General features: G+C 38.3%; 1 non-coding gene across 1 annotated transcript; it reads right to left on the reverse strand.

Moving 5' to 3' along the window:
* Positions 1-6,088: 6,088 nt before the first annotated feature.
* On the reverse strand, positions 6,089-6,195 carry LOC118835019. Its single transcript, XR_005009386.1, has one exon. It is a non-coding gene; the product is annotated as a U6 spliceosomal RNA (small nuclear RNA).
* Between the last annotated feature and the right edge of the window lie 1,447 nt (positions 6,196-7,642).

The following is a 7,642-nucleotide window of genomic DNA, read 5'->3' on the forward strand; positions in this document are numbered from 1 at the left end:
TATCTGTATCCAGACATCATCAGTTTTTTATCTGGGAATGGATGGTATTTTTCATCATAAGTCCTTCAGAATTATCTTGAATAATTGCATTGCTGAGAATAGCTAAGTCATTCAGAGCTGATCATCATACAATATTACTGTTACTCTGTACACAGTACATTTCACTTCGCATCAGCTCATGTAAGTCTTTCAAAGTTTTTTCTGAGATTGTCCTCCTCATCACTTCTTATAGTATAACAGTATTCCATCATAATCACTTACCACAGTTTTTTCAACCATTCCCCAATTGATGGGCATTCCTCATTTTCTAATTCTTTGTCCTCAAGAAAGAGCAGTTGTAAATATTTTTGTAGATATAGGTCTTTTACTTATTTTTTATCTCTTTTGGGATACAGACCTAGTATTGGTATTGTTAGGTCAAAGGGCATGAATGGTTTTACAACCCCTTGGCCATAGTTCCAAATAACTCTACAGAATGGTTGAATCAGTTCACAACTCCACCAACAATGCATTGATGTCTCATTTATCTCACATCCCCTCCAACATTTGTCATTCACTTTTTCTGTCCTATTAGCCAATCTAATCGATATTGTTTTAATTTGCACTTCTCTAATCAATAGTGATTTAGAGTATTTCTCAAATGGCTATAGAGAGGTTTGATTACTTCATCTGACAACTGGTGATATCTTTTTGATCATTTTCAATTTGGGAATGGCTTTTATTTTTATAAATTTCACTCAGTTCAGTATATGTTTGAGAAATGATACCTTTATCAGAGAAACTTACTTCAAAAATTTTTCACAGTTACTATTGATAATTGTACTTCCCTCCATCCCATCCCTCATTTATTCTATTCTCTCTCTCTCTCTTCACCCTGTCCCTCATCAAAAGTGTTTTGCTTCTGACTACCCCCTACTCCAATCTGCCCTCCCTACTATCACCACACCCTTCTCTTATCTCCATTCCCCTCCTTCCTTCCTATAGGGTAAGATAGATTTCTATACTCAATTGAGTGTGTATGTTAATCCCTCTTTGAGCCAATTCTGATGAGAGTAAGGTTAAGTCACTGCCATCACCTATGCCCTCTTCTCCAATGTAAAAGCGTTTTCTTGCCTCTTTTATGTGAGATAACTTACCTTATCCTACTTCTCCCTTTCTTCCAATATATTCCTTTTTCACCTCTTCATTTTATTTTTTATATATTATCCCTCCATATTCAACTCAAACCTGTGCCCTCTGTCTATATATACTCCTCTAATTATCCTAATAATTAGAAAAGTCTTATGAGTTACAAATATCATCTTGCCATGTAGGAAAGTAAACAGTTTAACCTTGTTAAATCCCTTATGATTTCCCTTTCCTGTTTCCCTTGTTATGCTTCTCTTGAGTCTTATTTTTGAAACTCATTTTCTATTCAGCTCTGGTCTTTTCATCCGGAATGCATGAAAGTCCTTCATTTTATGGAATGTCCCTTTTTCCCTTGAAGGATTATATTCAGTTTTGCTGGGTGGGTGATTTTTTGTTGTAAAACCAGCTCCTTTGCCCTCCAGAATATCATATTCCAAGTACTCCAATCCAGAGGTTGCTCAATCTTGAGCTGTCCTGACTGTGGCTCCATGATACTTTGATTGTTTCTCTCTGGCTGCTTGCAATATTTTCCCCTTAACCTGGAAACCCTGATTTTGATTACAATATTAGTGACAGTTTACATTTTGAGATCTCATTGAGAAGCTGATCAGTGGATTCTTTCAATTTCTATTTTATTTTCTGGTTCTAGAATATCAGGACAGTTTTCCTCGATGATTTCTCAAAAGATGATATCCAGTTTTTTTTTAATTGTGGCATTCAGGTAGTCCAATAATTTTAAAGTATCTCTCCTGGTTCTATTTTACAGGTCAGTTGTTTTTCAAGATATTTCACATTGTCTTCCATTTTTTCATTCTTTTTTTTTGTCATCTCTTGATATCTTATAAAGCCATTAGCTTCCATTTTCTCCATTCTAATTTCTTTTTTTTTTGTTTTTAATTTTTATTTTTAGTTTACAACATTTGGTTCTACACAATTTTGAGTTCCAGATTTTCTTCCCTCCCTCCCTGCCTCCCTCCCCAAGATGGCATGGAATCCCATACAGCTTCCATGTATAAATTCACATTAAGTTAATTTACACACTAGTCAAGTTATGGAGAAAAACTGTGATCAATGAAATGAATCATGCGAAAGAAGAAACAGGACCAAACAAATAAACAAACTAAAACAAAAAACAATGCAAAAACAAAAACAAAAGAGAGAAAAGGAAGAAAAAAAGAGGGGAAAAAGAAAAAAAAGAGGCTAGCATGAAGTGTGCCTCAATCTGCATTCATACTTCATAGTTCTTTCTCTGGATGTAGATAGCATTCTCCATCGTGAGTCCTTTCGAGTTGTCTTTGTACCTTGTGTTGCTGAGAAGAGGGAAGTCTGTCAGTGTTGGTCGTCACAGAATCCATATATCTATGGTTGTGTATAATGTTCTCCTGGCTCTGCTCCGCTCACTCAGCATTATGTCGTGTAGGTTTTTCCAGGTTGTTATGACGTACGTATAATCCCCATTTCTTATTGCACAATAGTACTTCATTACCTTCATATACCACAGCTTGTTCAGCCATTCCCCAATTGGTGAGCATTCCTTTGATTTCCAATTCTTAGCTACCACAAAAAGAGCTGCTATAAATATTTTTGTACATATGGGTCCTTTTTCTGCTTGTGTGATTTCTTTGGGATACAACCCTAGAAGTGGCATTGCTGGGGCAAAGGGTATGAACATTTTTATAGCCCTTTGGGTGTAGTTCCAAATTGCTCTCCAAAATGGCTGGATCATCTCACAACTCCACCAGCAATGTAACAATGTTCCAATTTTCCCACATCCTCTCCAGCATTTATCATTTTCCTGTTTTGTCATTTTAGCCTATCTGACAGGAGAGATGTGGAATTTAAGAGTTGTTTTGATTTGCATTTCTTTAATATGTAGTGATTTCGAGCACTTTTTCATATGCCTATAGATATCTTTAATTTCTTCCTCTGAAAACTGCCTGTTCATATCCTTTGACCATTTCTCAATTGGGGAATGACTTGTATTCCTATATATTTGGCTCAGTTCCCTTTTTATGTCTCTCTTGAGTTTTGTATTTGGAGATCAAATTTTCCATTGAGTTCTGGCCTTTTCATCAGGAAGGTCTGGAATCCCCTTATTTTGTTGAATGTCCATCTCCTTGCCTGAAAAATTATGCTTAGTTTTGCTGGGTAGTTGATCCTTGGTTGCAATCCCAGCTCCTTTCCCCTTCAGAATATCATATTCCAATTTCTTCTGTCTTTTAAAGTGGAAGCTGAGAGATCCTGCATGATCCTGACTGTAGTTCCATGATGTTTGAATTGTTTCTTTTTGGCTGCTTGCAGTATTTTCTCCTTGACTTTGTAGTTCTGAAATTTGGCTATAATATTTCTTGGTGTTTTCAGTTTGGGATCTCTTTCGGGGGTGATCAGTGAATTCTTTCAATGACTATTTTGCCCTCTGGTTCTAGGACCTCTGGGCAGTTGTCTTTGATAATTTCTTCAAAGATACTGTCAAGGCTCTTTTTTTCATCGTGGATTTCCAGTAGACCAATAACTCTTAAATTGTCTCTCCTGGATCTATTTTCCAGGTCAGTTGTTTTCCCAATCAGATATTTCACATTTTTTCTATTTTTTCATTCTTTACATTTTGTTTTACTACTTCTTGGTGCCTCATAGATTCATTAGCTTCCACTTGTTCAACCCTAATTTTTAATGAGTTAGTGTTTTCATTTTGCTTTTGAGTTTCCTTTTCCAATTGGTTGATTTTGCCTCTTAGGGTGTCATTTTCTCTCTTTAGATTCTGAGTCTTCATAGCCATTTCACCAATCTTGTTCTTTAAGGACTTGATTTCATCAGTGGATTTTTTTTTTCCATATTTTCTTTTAGCTCCCTAATTTGGTTTTTAAAATCCTCCTTTAGCTCTTCCAGCAATGCTTTTTGGGTTAGAGACCAGTTCACATTACCTTTTGAGGTATCAGATGTATCTATAATGTAATTGCTGTCCTCTTTCAAATTGGTATTTTGATCATGCCTGTCTCCATAAAAAGAATCAATGGTCCTTAGGTTTTTTGTGTTCTTCTTCGTGTTGGTTTGCCTTTTCCTGGCTTTACAACAAATATCTGCCTTTGGGACTCAGGGCTCTCTCTCCCAGCTTTCTTATTCTTGGGATTGTGAGTCTAGAATTATAGCCTTCAATTTCCTGAGGTGTGGGGGAGGCGTCTGGCTCCCTGATGTCTCTTTCCCTAGGGGTGTTCTCCAGCACTGTTGCTCTTCAGCAATGGTCTCAGCTGTTTGTAGTTTGAGCTGATGTCTGGCACTTCCCCTAGGGGAGCAAGATTGCGTCTGGGGTCCTGGTGTTGACCCCTGCCAGCTCTGCCCCTCTGGGACTAATGAGCTTCTACTATTTGGCCACTGAAGCCCCACTTCTATCTCCTCTGTTCCAGCGTTCTTTTTTTTTTCCTGTGGAATTCTCTGGGTGGGGAGGGGAGGGATTAAGCCATTTGCCTGGCCATTATGTCTCCCGGAAGTTCAAGAAAGCTCGTTTCATGCCTTTGGGCTGCAAGCCTCTGGAGTTGGTATTTCACCACTGGTGGCATTGCACTGCCTCTCGTAGCTTCCACACACTGCCATCCTGTGTTGGGAGGCCTGGGGATCTCCGTCGGTTTGGGGCGCCCAGATTTCTCCCAGCCTGTCTCCCACGTGGGTTTCCCAGCCAACCACTTTCGCTTTGGTCTGGAGCCGCTCCCTCTGCTGAGCGCCCTCCAAGCCTACAGATTTGTGCCTTCGGCCTTTCAGACTCTCCTGGCTTGGAAATTTGCCCCACTCAGACTGCCTGCAGTTTCTAACTCTCTCAAATCTGCTCAAATTCACTTTTTTATGGGAATCTGACCAACCTTGTGAGAGAGCTCCAGTAAGACGCTGTTTTCATGTGGCCATCTTGGCTCCGCCCCCTACACTGTCCTGAGGGTTCTCCATTCTAATTTCTAAGGAATTATTTTCTTCAGTGTGTTTTTGGACCTCCTTTTCCATTTGAGCAGCTCTGCTTTTTATGGCTTTCTTTTTCTCATTGGCTTTTTGGACCTCTTTTACCATTTGGCCTATTCTGGGTTTTTTTTTTTTTTTTTGTATTTATTTATTTATTATTTAATTTTTCTCCAGCTACATGTAAAAACAATTTTTTAAAGATTCATTTTCTAAACCTTGAGTTCCAAATTCTCTACACTTTTCCCTCTCCACTCCACTCCTACTAAGAAGGCAAGCAATTCCATATAGGTTGTATCTGTGTAGTCATGCAAAACATATGCATAATAGTCACATTGTGAAAGAAAGCAAGGACAAAATTTAAAAAAAAATCAAGAAAAATAAAGAAAGTGAAAAAATTAGTTGCTTCAATCTGTTTTCAGACACTATCAGTTCTTTCTCTGGGGTTGGATAGCATTTTTCATCCTAAGCATTCAAAGTTGTAATGGATCATTTTATTGCTGAAAATAGCTAAGTCATTCACAGCTGATCATCTTACAGTATTGTTATTACTTTGTACACAGTAAATTTCACTTTGCATCAATCCATGTAAGTATTTCTAGGTTTTTCTGAGAACATCCTGCTTATCATTTATTATAGTACAATAGTATTCCATCATAATTACATATGACAACTTATTCATCCATTCCACAATTTGTGTGCATCCCCCAATGTCTAATTCTTTACTTCCACAAGAAAAGCTGCTCTAAATATTTTTGTACATATAGGTCCTTTTACTTTTTTAAAAAATCTCTTTTGGGATACAGAACTAGTAGTGGTATGCCCTTTGGAGATAGTTCCAAATTACTTTATAGAATGATTTAATCAATTCACAACTCTGACAACAGTACTTTAATGTCCAACATGTGTCATTTACTTTTCTGGTCTTATTATCTAATCCAATAGGTATGAGGGAGTACATCAGCATTGTTTTAACTTGCATTTCTCCAATCAAAAGTGAGTAGAATATTTTTACATATGGCAAAATATGGAACACTTCACAGATCTGCATATCATTCTTGCACAGGGGTTATGCTAATGTTCTCTTTATAGTTCCAATTTTAGTATCTGTGCTGCCAAAGCAAGCACTTGTCTATTTTAAGGTGTTTTTTTGTAATTTTTTGTGTCTCTTTTCCCAAGCTGTTGACTCATTTTTTTGCGTGTGATTTTCTTGCATCAGTCTCATTTTTCTTCAGAATTCTTCTTCTACCTTTCTTACTTTATTTTCAAAATCCCTTTTGAGCTATTCCATGGCCTGATACCAATTCATATTTTTCTTGGAGACTTTGGATGTAGCAGCTTTGACTTGTTTCCTTCTGAGTGTGTGTTTTGATCTTCCTTGTCACCATAATAACTTTCTATAGTCAGAGATTTTTTCCTTTGTTTGCTCATTTGCCCAGCCTGTTACTTTACTTTTAACTATTTGTTAAAATAAGGCTCTGCTTCCAGAGTGGATGGTGCACTGTCTCAAACTTCAAGGGTTTTGTTCAGCTGTTTTCAGGGACCTGTAAGTTTTATGTTCTTCCAAGGTGGTATGATGTAAGAAGAGGTGTTAACTACTCTCCTAATCTGTGCTCTTGTCTATGAGCCACCACAAGCACTCCTTTCTGCTCTGGAACTATGAGTAGGGACTCCCTCCACTGTGGGCACATGCTCTTCTGTGCTAGTGTTCCTCCTTACCCTGGGATTGCCACTCAGGACTGTGACCCAGATCCAAGCATGTTGCTTTAACAGAGTCCTGCCCCAGCGCTAGCATAAAGACTTCTGTGATCTCCTTCTGACCAGTTGTTTGACCCCATTACTACTTGTGGGTTAAAAGCTCCAGAAGCAGCTGCTGCCAGTGCTGATTCAGACATTCCCAAAACCTGCTCCTGGTTTGCTGGGGCTGGGCCTGCACTTGCACAGCCTGTACTTGACTATACTCCACTCTCACACTGGTATGACAGACCTTTCCTGATGACCTTCTAAGTTGTCTTTGTCATCTGTGGCCTGAGAGGTGTAGAAACTGCCACTGATGCCAGTGATTGGGTAGCCCTGAGGCCTGCTGCAAGTGAATGGAGGCCTGTTGTGTGCTTGCATGGGTTGTGCTGAACTGAGCTCTTCTCTCACCCTGGTTCAACAGACCTTTCTTGTTGACCTTCCAAGTTGTCTTGGGCTGGAAATTTGTTTCACTCAGTCTTTTTGTGGATTCTGCTGCTCTAGAATTTGTTTAGAGTCATTTTTAAAGGTATTTGGAAGGGTCTGAGAGAGAACTCAGTTGAGTGCCTACCTTTACTCTGCCATCTTGGCTCCTGGAAATAGTATTTGTTGATCATTGATTTGGTCAGAGTTCTTAAGTCTTTAAAAAATGTTATTGTATATGATATATATTTCCTTTTGTTCACTATACCCTGCATTTGTTCATATCATTTTCCCCGAGTTCTCTGAAATCATACTCTTCATCATTTCTTACAACACAATAGTATTCTATCACATCAATGATTCATAACTTATTTAGTCATTCCCAATTAATGGGCAACCCTCCCCACTTTATTTC

Source organism: Trichosurus vulpecula, chromosome 1 (genome assembly GCF_011100635.1).
Source record: "Trichosurus vulpecula isolate mTriVul1 chromosome 1, mTriVul1.pri, whole genome shotgun sequence".
Lineage (NCBI taxonomy): Eukaryota > Metazoa > Chordata > Mammalia > Diprotodontia > Phalangeridae > Trichosurus > Trichosurus vulpecula.